The 12,422-nt window shown below is 47.4% G+C and overlaps 1 protein-coding gene across 7 annotated transcripts in view; it reads right to left on the minus strand.

Annotated features, from left to right (window-relative positions):
* The window catches only part of LOC116562075, a 102,408-nt gene extending 92,345 nt beyond the window's left edge, over positions 1-10,063 (minus strand). For 3 of the 7 annotated variants that reach the window (XR_004273748.1, XR_004273752.1, XR_004273749.1), the window contains exon 1: positions 9,684-10,062. The gene's annotated coding sequence lies outside the window, so the exon portion shown is untranslated. Of the gene's footprint in view, positions 1-9,683 lie in introns of all 7 variants that reach the window. The other 4 variants (XR_004273751.1, XR_004273746.1, XR_004273750.1 and 1 more) reach the window with 3 other exon arrangements.
* Between the last annotated feature and the right edge of the window lie 2,359 nt (positions 10,064-12,422).

Below are 12,422 nucleotides of genomic sequence, written 5' to 3' on the forward strand. Positions count from 1 at the left end.
TTAGGCTGTGGCCTGAAAGCTGCCACCGTCGACATCTAGACAAGTGGGCATGGGTGTGCTCCCACAAAGCTTTAGTTTTAGCTATAACATAGGCAGTGCTGGGCCTCTGCTGTGGGCAGCAGTTGGCCAGCCCTGGCTCTAGGGTTTGCTTTCCCAGGCCATGGAGCTTTCGTGCTGGGGCAGGAACCCAGAGAAAGGCTTCGGTGGGGGAGGTCCTGCTGAATGTCAGGAAAAGTCCTGTGTGGGTTTCCCGAGGAAGGGCACATTTTCTTTCCCAAATGTTAGACACCTTGACTGTGCAATGCCAGATTTTTCACACTGCTCGGTTTACTGTGATTCTAAAGAAGGACGTGGGACGGGACACAGGCTCTGTGGAGGACAGAGGTGGCGCCAGATGACTTAGGGAGACTTTGGACATCCTTGCCCGTAGTGGGGTGGGAACCACCAATCACAGAGAAGAACGCGGAGCGCAGACTGGGCAGGACCCAGAAATCATTCTAGGAAAGTGATGATGCTTCAGGTGTGAGGAGCATGGACAAGGGCGAGCCCCCAAAGAAGGGGATAGCATCCAAAAACAGCCAGAGGAGAGAACTGCCACGCACGTGCACAACTGTATGCAGCTCCCTATTGCAATGTGAATTTGGGGTCAGGAAATGGCAAAAACGGAGGCTTGAAAGACAAGCGAGGGTCAGGCCACGGTGCTTCACGTGCCATGCAGGGGATTCTGACTCTATCTCAGCCGCAAAGGCCACTGCAGGGCTGCACCCTGAAGCCTTCTACAGCCACCAACCTGCAGCTTCACAGCCGGGCTGCTGGAGGGCCCCTGTGGAGTGACTCCCCACCAGGGCCAGGGCCGGACCCCAGCTTCTCTGCAAGTGAATGAAGGAATCATTTCTATTGTCCCAGAGGGCTCTTCTTGGACAGATCCTCTCCACTGATGTAGTTATAATATTGGCTCTCCCTGGAAGCTATTCTCTGGCCTGGGTTCCTGCCAGGTCTGAGTGTTCAGTGCCCAGCCACCCTGTGCCAGGCTGATTAAAGAAACCTGGCCCAGGCAGCCGAGGACCATGCCAATGGGACAGCTTGGGCTCCTCATCCCTTGTCCTCTTGGGGAGAAGAATGTTCTGTCCTTTGATGGCCACTAGGTCCACCCTAGGCAAGGATTAGAATAATCTGAGAACAAAACAGGACCCATTCCTGGGCACATCCCAGACCAATTTAATCAGATCTTTGAGAAAGGGGCCTGACATCAGTTCACACTGGACGATGCCTGTGTGCAGGCAGGATTAAGTGTCACTGCCATCCACATGGCAGGCTTCCTGCCAGGAAAGTAGCCAGGCCCCAAGCCTTGTGGGAAGTTCCTCGCCTTGCCGATGCCTGGCTCTGCTTGACCCAGGAGCGCTGCGTGGTGGGGCAAAGCCAGAGCTTCTCTGACTTCATGGCGCATACCAGTCACATGGGTCTGGAGGTGGTGCCTGATAATCTGCATTTCCAACAAGCCTGCAGCGGACGCTGATGCTGCTGGTTCATGGACCAGACCCCTCAGGAGCAGGATGATGGGCAGCACAAGCTTCCCAGCAGGAGTCCCTGGTACCCAGCGTACTGAGATTGGGCCTGCTCAGTCCTGGGGCTCACCCCTGCCAGTTAGCAGTCGGCTGCGTGTGCCTCACAGGAATCTGCTCAATTTGTGAGTCAGAATGTGGAGGAAGTGGGAAGTTCTTGGGATCTGGAAGGTGCTTCAGGCCAAGTAGAGATCTGAGAAGTGGAAAATGGGAAGAAGGAGGACAGAAACCACTGATTCTAAATATTCACAAGAAGATGTTAGAGAAGAACATGCCTATGGGAGCTGGAGAGCCAGGAAGGCTTCCTAGAGGAGGTGCAAGCTGGTAGGTGGCCCTGAAAAGACCGATTAAATCAGATCTGAAGCCTCCTGCAGTCACCAACTGGAGCTCCAAAACAGGGGTGCTTTGGAGAAGACAGAGGTGAGAATCGAGATGAGAAGGCTAGGGGCTCAAATGCTGTTCTCACAGGTTAGCCCAACTTCACTGTCACCTTTTGTATTCATTTATTTATTTATTTATTTTTATTATATATACTTTTTGAGACGCCGTCTCACTCTGTCACCCAGGCTGGAGTACAATGGCATGATCTTGGGTCACTGCAACCTCTGCCTCATGGATTGAAGTGATTCTCCTGCCTCACCCTCCCAAGTAGCTGAGACTACAGGTGTGCACCACCATCATGCCTGGCTAATTTTTGTATTTTTAGTAGAGACAGGGTTTCACCATGTTGATCAGGCTGGCCTTGAACACCTGACCTCAAATGATCCTCCTGCCTTGGCCTCCCAAAGTGCTGGGATTGCAGGCATAAGCCAGCCACCCCACTTGGCCTCCTTTTGTATTAATTAACAGGCAGCCTTCCTTCTGGGGTTATAGCTTTTGTATTAATTAACAGGAGCCTTCCTTCTGGGGTTACAGCTTTCGTTACACTGCTACGATTTTGTATTTTTTATTTCTAGCGTCTACTGTTCTGCCACCGTATTTTGTGCTTATAAAGGCTGTACACTATGAGATGTCCTTCTCTTTCTTAACAGCCTGACCAACTCCTGTGCATTCCTCAAAACCCATTTTAAGTCATCTTAGTACTACTTCCTAACCACCTCCCTCAGGCAACATTAGTGATTTTCAATCTGTGCTTCTGCAGCGATCTGTAAGCGAGTCCTTATCTTAGAGCATGAGTAGATAAGTTATTCTGTATTTGTGAAAACACTTTTTTTTTTTTTTTTGAGATGAAGTCTGGCTCTGCTGCCAGGCTGGAGTTCAGTGGCACAATCTCGGCTCACTGTGACCTCCACCTCCCGGGTTCAAATGATTCTCCTGCCTGAACCTCCCGCGTAGCTGGGAATACAAGTGCAAGCCACTACGCCCCAATAATTTTTGTATTTTTAGTAGAGATGGGGTTTCACCATGTTGGCCAGGATGGTCTCCATCTCTCAACCTCGTGATTTGCCTGCCTCAGCCTCCCAAAGCACTGAGATTACAGGCATAAGCCAACACGCCCAGCCATGAAAGCACATTTTAAAAAATAAAAATAAAAATGGACCAAAATAATAACCACTGATTTTTTTCTGTAATAGGGTTACATTAAAGAAGATTACTTTTTGTAAAACGCATGCTATAATAAATGCACAATTTGTCATTATGAGCCAATACATTCTAACAAGATTATACATTTTGATAGCCCACAAAAAAGCAAAAATTATCTCTACCTAATATGGACTTTTGACAATAATTAAGGAGCAGAAAGAGAGTGCATTAACATAAAATAAACTCTAAGTCAACATAACTTTAAAATGAAAGATATTGTCATAAATATACAATGCTTAAAATTGTGATTATTAAAACCTTTTAAAGCAATATTAATTGTCCAATTCATTTGCTAATAATGCAGACGTGGAAAAATTTCTTTCATTTTTATGTTAACGTTAGCTGAATGATTGCCGTGGATCCAAAAGCGTATTCAGGTTAGGCAGGATGATAACATCTCTTCACATGAGCTCATTTTCTTTCTAATTATGAAAATATTGTGTCGCTGGTCCTGATTTTGGTTTTGCTGTTGAAATCGATATGGGCTTTGCATGTTCCAGTTTTAATCAGTTTCTGATTTTCCGATGGGGAATTTCACAACCTTTACATCATCGCTTTCAATTTCTTCCTTTGAAATATTTACAAAGAATTGAAGTCTGTGATAGATACCCACACCCTGCAAAAAGCCAGCAACAGAAAAGGTTCACTTCATATTGAATGTGCATAAAGGAGCGCAGCACACGGCACAAGACGGCTGGCTGCATGCTGTGGCATGTGCAAATGTTTGTTCTGCACATGGAAAGAGTTCTTAGACTCCAGTGACAGAATCGTGCAAAATGGAAGGTAAATAATGAGCGCTGTTAAGTTCAGGGGAAGAAGAGGCTTCCTGGCAGCCTAGAGCGGGAATAGGGCAGCTTCCTAAGGAATGCAGAACTGCAGGGCCTGGAAGGAAAGCCCGGAGACAGGCTGGGCAGGAATGTGGGGGAGGCGGCTCTGACTGAGGCCACCCACATCTGCGCTGTATTTCCCAGTCCACCAGGGTGCTCCTGTTTCCAGCACAGAACCTGGGCCCTTGGCAGCCCCCACTACAGTCATCCCTGTCCCCCAGGCTCATGGCTGGAAAACCACTCCTGTCCCCCAGGCTCATGGCTGGGAAGCCACTCCTGTCCCCCAAGCTCATGGCTGGAAAACCACTCCTGTCCCCCAGGCTCATGGCTGGGAAGCCACTCCTGGAAGGCTGATTCTGATTTGCTCTAGGCCTGGCTAAAGGTGCCTTTTCGCTGGCTCAAGACACTGGAAGCCCTCAGTGCAGGGTGCATTTAGCTGCTCATTTAGGGGTCACTCACGAGGTGGTTGGGGGGTGAGAGGAGTCAGGGGAACCTGGGTCTGAAAAGTGAGGGGAGATAGCAGCAGCCTCCAGCTTAAAGCCAATTCGAAACCGAAGCCAGGAGCCCTGCAGTTACAAGTGACCGTGTCTTCTCTGCAGACGCCTGGCGCGGCTCTAATTATTCCAGGACCGTAAACTGCACCCTTCATGGCCACTCGAATGCCACAGGCAACTGAGACCTGTGTAGCCTCTCCTGAGGCTTTCCCCAGAGCTGGTGCGGGGCTTTGGGCAGATGAGCCAGGAGGAGTGGCTTCCAAACCTAGGTCCACCCCCAAGGAGCTGCAGGACCCTGTGGCCCATCTGTGAGGTGACACAGGCCCCTCCCTCGCTGCGCTGATGCGAGAGGCAATCTGACTGAGTGTTGGATTATTTGAATCTCAATATCTCCCACTTGTCTACTTTTCTCCTGAATGAAGTAGAAAATGAAGGAAAAACAGGTTGGGTGTTAAATTTTCCTATGTTTTTAAAATGTTAAGGCTTCCCTTTAATTCTCCCATTAGCCTAAGCAGCCACCACTCGCCACCCCCTCACCAGTGCCGTTCAGTTCTGCTGTGGCCTGTGGACTGAGCTCCACGCAGCCCCTCCCGGCTGATTTTTCCAAGCCGGTACAAGGCAGCAAAGTGTTCCGCCGGGACCTTCACAGTCACCTCCTCACCAGTCTCCCTGCTGCATTCCTGGTTCCATGAAATCTGCGCTTTCAGAGAAGCCAGTGTGATCTTCCCAAATGGAATTAGAGCGGGCACTAGTCAGCTGCAAACCTCCCTAGAGCTTCCCAGCACACTTGGAAGGAAATACAAACTCGTCACCTGGCCCTGCCTCTCGCTGACTTCAGTCTAGACTGACTCCACACCTTCCTTTGAGCCTCAGCCACTGGCCACACAGGCTGCCCTTCCTTCTGTTCCTCAAACAAGCCCCGCACCACCTACCCCAGGACCTTTGCACCAGCTCGCCTTGGCTCGAGGTGCTCTGTCACCCCACCCATCTTCTCCATCACAATCCATACGAACCCTCACCTCCTAAGGAGCCACTTCGACAACTTAGTCCCAGTCCAGTGCTCTCCAGTCCGTGTCGTTGCTCACCATTTGAATTCATATCCGTCTCCAGCTGGTGGTCTTCATTTCCATTCTTTGTCTAATTTTCTATGCTCCCTTCCATGTCTAGAATACGAGTGCCCTGAGAGCACAGCACCTATTTTTTCTCTGCTTCTCCTCAGTACCTAGAACGGTGCCTGGCAGAGTAGGGGAGAAATCCTACCGAATGGACGAAAATATGCAGGCAGAGGCCACACCTACATGTGCCCTTCATGAACAGTGTCCATTGTTCGTATATTCTCTATCTGTGCAACATGTAGAAAAGCTCACTGCTGATGCCCTCCCGCACCCTCCCGTAACCAACCCAACTTCCTCGGCGCTTCCCCTGAGGATACCTTCGCATCAGAGCTTCACGCTGCCTCGTTTTGGCAGGAGCATTTTAGTCAGCTCAAATATGTCTCTCTTTTTTATATGATAACACTTTTTTGTTTTTGTTTTTGAAACAGAGTCTCCCTCTTGTCACCCAGGCTGCAGTGCAATGGTGCAATCTCAGCCCACTGCAACCTCCACCTCCCAGGCTCAAGCCATTCTCCTGCCTCAGCCTTCCAAGTAGCTGGGGTTACAGGTGCCCACCACCATGCCTGGCTAATTTCTGTATTTTTAGTAGAGACAAGGTTTTGTCGTATAGACCCGGCTGGTCTTGACTCCTGACCACGGGTGAGCCACCTGCCTCGGCCACCCAAAATGCCTGGATTACAAGCATGAGTCGCCACACCCGGCCTATCTGCCAATTCTTAAAGCCACCAAAAAGAAAAAAAAAATGGTATCACTTTTTCATGTCTTGCAGATATCTATATAGATGATATAGATATAGATATAGATAAAGACCTTAGATAAGTAAGTTAACTTTGGTAAATAAGATATAGACAAGATTGTCTTAGCTCTACTCCTAATCTTGGAATATCACCTTCTCTAGACCTCAATTTCTTCATCCCTAAAAAGAAAGTATTGATACTAGGGGAGTGGCTGAACGAATTTTGATAAAATGGATAATTTTGTGTTAAGGAAGTTCATTAAATAATTTTTAAAAAATGACGAGGAAAAATGATTAAGGTAAATTCAGGACTCCAAAATATTGATATATTTCAAATGATGTAGATAACTTTAAAAGTATTTGGGAAAAATATCAAATAATTAGAAGTACATGTGTATTTTAGGGGATTATGTGGGGTTTTTATTTTCATCTTTCCCTTCTTTTAATTCTCTAAATTGTAATCAGTAAGTATATAAAATGTTCACAGCACTGCTCCTTTCCCACATTAATAAACCTAAAATGAGGGAAGTCAACCAGATCGTTTCTAAGATTCGCTCTTTCTCTGCCAGTTTGGGTTGCAGCTTTATTGCACGCACTTCTCATATGGGGGTGGGGCAGGGCCAGGGAAGGGACTGACCCAGGCTGCGCCCCTCAGAACACTGCATCCCCTGACCCCAGGGCTGTACTTGGGATGTGTTTGGAGCCGAGCAGAGCCAAACAAAGGACCCAGGGATTGTGCGTGAACTCTAGGGAAAGGATCCTTTTCATCGCTGGAGTCACTAATGAGAACTGGCAGAGTTCTCTTCGACAATCCATGGGGAGTGTTTGCTTGTAAGGAAGTAAATTCAGAAAAGAAAAAAAAAAAAAAAGCAAACTTGAGAAGTAGAGAAAAAATGAACAAAAAACAAACTTACATTTGTTGACTTTATTCAGCCCATGGGTACAGCTGGGTTAAAGGTGAGTTTGATCTTCCTGGTCACCTGACTCAATACATTTCCTCTCTTGCCTAAAGCAGTGTGGGATGTTGGTCATCACCCAAAGACTGCCTCATGGGCTCAGTTAGGTGTCTGCGCCGTTCCTGCTTTGCCTTCGTAGCAATCTCTGCTCAAAGAATGGTCACATCCAACAGGAAGAACCTCGGAGGCTATGGTCCTCTTTGCCCTGCCGAATGGCTAAGTAGAAATACTGCATGCATGCACCCAGCCTCCACCAGGAGGGTCTCCTCACTGTCTACACCAGAGGGCCTCAGACTTCCATTCTGGATAAAGTCAGGGCCTTAAAAAAACGTGCAAATTGCCCAAATGCTAAGACAACGTACTGTCACCTGGGAGCAAATCAAAGCTGGAATAAATAATTTGACAATGCACCTGACCCTCATTAAGCGCTTGACCTCACCGTCCACCCCCCTATTCAATCTTACTTCCATTGTGAGTCCAGGGTTCAGCCTGCACCCCACCCAGCATAGCGCAAAGCAAGGCTGATGCTACGAGCCCTGGAGGAGCCGGGTGCCTTCACCTGTGAGAGTCTCTCTCCCCGCAGTGAGCCCAGAGCACCCGTGTCCCCCAGCCCTGGAGCTGCAGCCTCCCTGAGACCCCCCAGTGCTGGTGTCTGGGCTCTGGGCTTCTGCTTTCTCCTGAGTGTTGTTGTCAACCAGAGCCACAGTCGCCTTGAGGACCATGAAACGCTTGGAAGCCTCCTGTTATCTTCCCAGGAAGTGGAAGAAGAAGCTCTTTCTTCTTCCCCACAGGTGGACAAGGTTCTCCCTTCTGTGGGCTCCACATTGCACTAGACTCTGGATCTATCAGGGTGTGAAACCACAGTCCCTGCCCTCAAAGAGCACAGGTGGGTGTGGCAGGCGTAGATAATGGCAATACAATCTTATATAATAGATACAATGCTGAGTGTTTTTCAGGGCAAGGAGAGAAACACCTAAAAGAGCAGGAGAAGGCATTTTGGAGGAAGCTGCAGCCGAGCTTAGTCTTAAACAGTGAATACAAGTCATTCAGGTCACTGGAGGGAGTGCCCAGCTTAAGCAGAGGCACACAGATGAGAAATAGTGGGAAGCAAGCAGGAAAATACAAGCAATAGTTGTCACGGAAGCAATGAAGCAGGGCATCTCCCGAAATACGGCCAGAAAGGAGTATAACAGCAAGAGAATGGAGATCACGTTCTCCAATATCAACACAGTCAGGGAAAGGAGGAAGCTCGAACAGGATCCCCAAGGCAGTGAGGGAGGCAAGGAAGATTTAATCAGGAAGTGAACACGGTCCGATTTGCCTTCTGGATGTATCTGTTTGGTACTGAAACAAGAACATCCCCCTGACTGAGAGAGCTGTGTTGCCCCCTAACCCCAGCCCTGCCCACTGGATCAGTCATCCTGGAGGTGGACTCCGACTGGGGCATGGCTCAGAGTCATCAAAGCCATTTGGTCATCATGACAGGGCTTTGGCCATACTGTTCCAAATATGCCCTCATCCCACAGCCTGAGATCACTCCCTGTCTCCTCTCCAAGCCTCAGACCTGTCACTGGGGTCTGACATACGCAAAGCTAAGGCCACCAGGGCTGAGACCTGCTGCAGTGCCCACTGTGAGCCTAAGAGTGGCTCACATCTGCACTGATGTCATCACACAACACAAAACACGTCTGTAGTCATTTGACGGGGCTCTGAATGGCTGGCTGACGTCACCGAGACTCTAACCTACATCTCATGGCTTTTCCAAATTTACACCTGCCTCTTGTCATCACCTTTCTGCCCCAAAGCACCGAGCCCTGGGATAATTTTTAGGCTTGCCAAACACCAGGCCTTGTGCCTTGAACTCAGCAAACAAAGGTAAATAGGGCACAGTTCTACGCCTAAGGAGCTCAAACCTGCCATGGCAAACACATAACCATCATTTTCAATGGAGAGCAGAAACACCAAGAGGTTATGTGATTTGCCCGACACCACAAGCTTCCTGGTGCTGCTAAGACAGGTTCTGAGCTAGAACCCAGCACTCCACATGCCCTGGAATATTCCATCGCTGGCATTCCATGATGAGTTCACAGACACGGAAAGGAATGACCTCTGAGGACCTGCTGAATGGACTCGGGGCAGAGGCTGACACACCTGAGAGTCCGAGCTAGATTTCTCCTTGGCTGGAGCCTCTCTAAATCCATCTCCCTGATTTTAGAAGGGGCTTTATGACCCGGGTGCATGATCAGTCTAGCTCTTGCTTTTCAAAAAGGAATTAGGGAAATGCTGAAAGACTCAGCAAATCAGTCTCTCTGATAGCAGCGTCCAGCCTGGCAGACAGACTTTTTCTCATGCACACGGCAGAGACCTGAACCATCCGACCAGCCTCCGAACCCCCGAGCCTTGTCTCACCTGAGCAGGGCTCCCTTTGTCACGGTGTCAGCGGCTCCGAGCCGTGAGGTTCTGTGCTTCCAACGAGGCTCATCTGGGAGACATCAGCACAGCTTTTAGCTTCCTTGAGTGAGGCAGTCGTCAGAGCACTGCCGGGGCTGCAGAATGAAATCTGGATCTGAGAACCCTCTGCAGGGCTGCCAGGGGTTCCTGGCACTGCGTGGCGCCACCAGCCGGTCCAGCTCCAGCCAGACTGCTGACCTGGCACTGGCGCTGCGTGATATAACTCGCTCTCACAGGGAAGCTTTAACTGTCTCTTCCCCACGCTCGGAGTCCTCCAGTCTCTCTAGGATGCATCTGTCTGTGATGCCCCTCTTCCGCCACCCCGGGCTCCTCTCTGCCAGGGTTCCAGCCATTCAGGGACTCACAGCCCTCCCCCTGCAAACATGCCAGCCAAGAATTCATCACTTTTAGCAAAGTAATTATTAATCCCAAGGCTTCTGTTTAAGTCTTTCTCTTCTTATTGCAGCCAATTAAAATATATTTAAGCATGAAGATATTTATAAAGATTCTGGTGTTTTTCCATAAATACCTATCGATTTAAGTCATTTTATTAAAAAAAAATCCAGCAACTACTCCCTCATTCCTGTATAACTCGTTGTTCTCATTTAATTCATATGACTTTAAGACTCCATGTGGAAAGGATATAGTTGACTGAGGAGACATGAGTACTAAAAAACAAACAAACAAAGAAACAAGTAACCATGTTGGAAAGTAATCATGCATGTTGGAATATCAGTTATGTTAAGGAAGAATGCAAGGGACACATAAGAGCATAGAATTGGAATAAGGACATCTAGGTTCCAGTTCCAGAATAACGGTAGATTAACTCGAAAGCTTTGGGAAGTGACTTGGTGCCCGGACTTCAGTGTCTCCTCTGGCTTTCAAGCAGTTAGGCTGGCTGATTGCCAAAGTCCTTCCCAGCATCACCATTCTCATGTATTTTTTTTAAGCCAAAACACATAGACCTGTGGTTTTTAGGGCCAATGGAACATAGCCGTTAGAATCACTGAAGGCTCACAGCTTCTAATCCTCACTGCCCCTTCCTAGCTCTGTGACGTGGACAAATTGTCTAAATAGTGGAAGCCTCAGTGTCCCCAATTACAAGACGGAAGAACGTTTGCCGTTACATGAGCTAATGCAGTTGCTGTAAAAATTCAGTGAACTAATATATGCAAAACCAGCTGGAACATTGCTTCATCCATGGTTTGCACAATAAATGTTGACTGTTATTATTACTCTGTTCAATGGTCCTAATTCTACCACACCTGTCTTACTAACTTACTGCTCACTAGGACTGGATAGGCAAATCTCTTATTGTATATGTGTAGGAGTCATTGTCTTAAGGTAATAGGGTCCTGCTAATACTGGCAAAGGTAAGTCCCGTCTCTGTGATGGAAGACAGATACTTGCCTTAGGGGGGAAAAAAAACATTTATTGAACACTTATTGTATGCCAGAGTACTCCTTGGAGCATTTTTCTCTATATTATTTACATGTTTCAGGGCAGTATATAAAGTGTACTCCCTTTCAATCACAATTTAAAATACTCTCAATTATAAAACAAGGGGATTCCAATTCATAAAATGTGTATGCTTTGCCCAAAACTATAGATGCAGTTACAGTTAAATCCAGGAATCAGAAAGTCCAACTCAAAGTAATTCATCACATGAATTACCCAAGCTAAAGGGGGATTCCAGCGCATTCTGTTCAGGTGATGGGCACACCAAAATCTCCCAAATCACTGCTGAAGAACTTACTTATGTTACCAAATATCACCTGTCCCCCAAAAACCTATGGAACTGAAAATAAAATAAAATAAACGGGGACTTCAAACAGAAAGTAGAAACTGAAAACAACTTTATAGGAGGGCAAGAGAGATTGGTCTTTTTATCGTCAATCTCTCGCCTCCAACTCTTTTTTTTTTTTTTTTTTTTTTTTTTTGAAAGAGTCTCACTCTTAGCAAAGCTAGAGTGCCATGTTGCTGTCGTGGCTCACTGCAGCCTCAACTTCTCAGCTTAAACAATCTTCTCACCTCAACCTCCCAACTAGCTGGGATTACAGACACCATTACACATGGCTAGCTTTTACATTTTTCTTTTTCAGAAACAAGATCTTCTTTTATCACCCAGGCTGGTCTCAAGCTCCAGGGCACAAGAGATTCTTCCACTCTGACCTCCCAAAGTGCTAGGATTACAGGTGTGAGCCACAGTGCCTGACCCCAGCTTTTTATTGGTGTGTGGACATTATAAAAAGTGTTAAAGTATGAGTCTTCAAAATATGGATTGATATGTACATTACGTCTTCCCCACACTGAATAGGAATAATAGCAGCAGCAACAACTCCGGATGCGAATGTAAAAGAAAAATATCTAACTTTTATCAGCCCCTTCAGGATCACACCGCTGATCTCTACTGAGAAAGCCTAACATTCTACCAGCTAACAGAGAGGAAATGTTTACAGGGCCCAGCTCCAAGGTTTCAAAGCAGGGTGAGAAGGGTGGATTTAGAGCTGAGAGACAATAGACTGATGAGGGGAAGAGAACATGTTGATGACAGAAGTGCCCTCCCCTCCCAAGAAAAGTCAGGATCCACAGCCAGCCTTAAAGGTTTTCTATTTTCACATTAAAAAGAATTTAAGCCTCCTTTTCTCCATGAATTTATCTGTCATTCATTAAATAAAAAATGTACATTGGAATGTT

Source organism: Sapajus apella, unplaced genomic scaffold, assembly GCF_009761245.1.
Source record: "Sapajus apella isolate SASKATOON/1434 unplaced genomic scaffold, GSC_monkey_1.0 scaffold31, whole genome shotgun sequence".
In the NCBI taxonomy this organism is placed as follows: domain Eukaryota; kingdom Metazoa; phylum Chordata; class Mammalia; order Primates; family Cebidae; genus Sapajus; species Sapajus apella.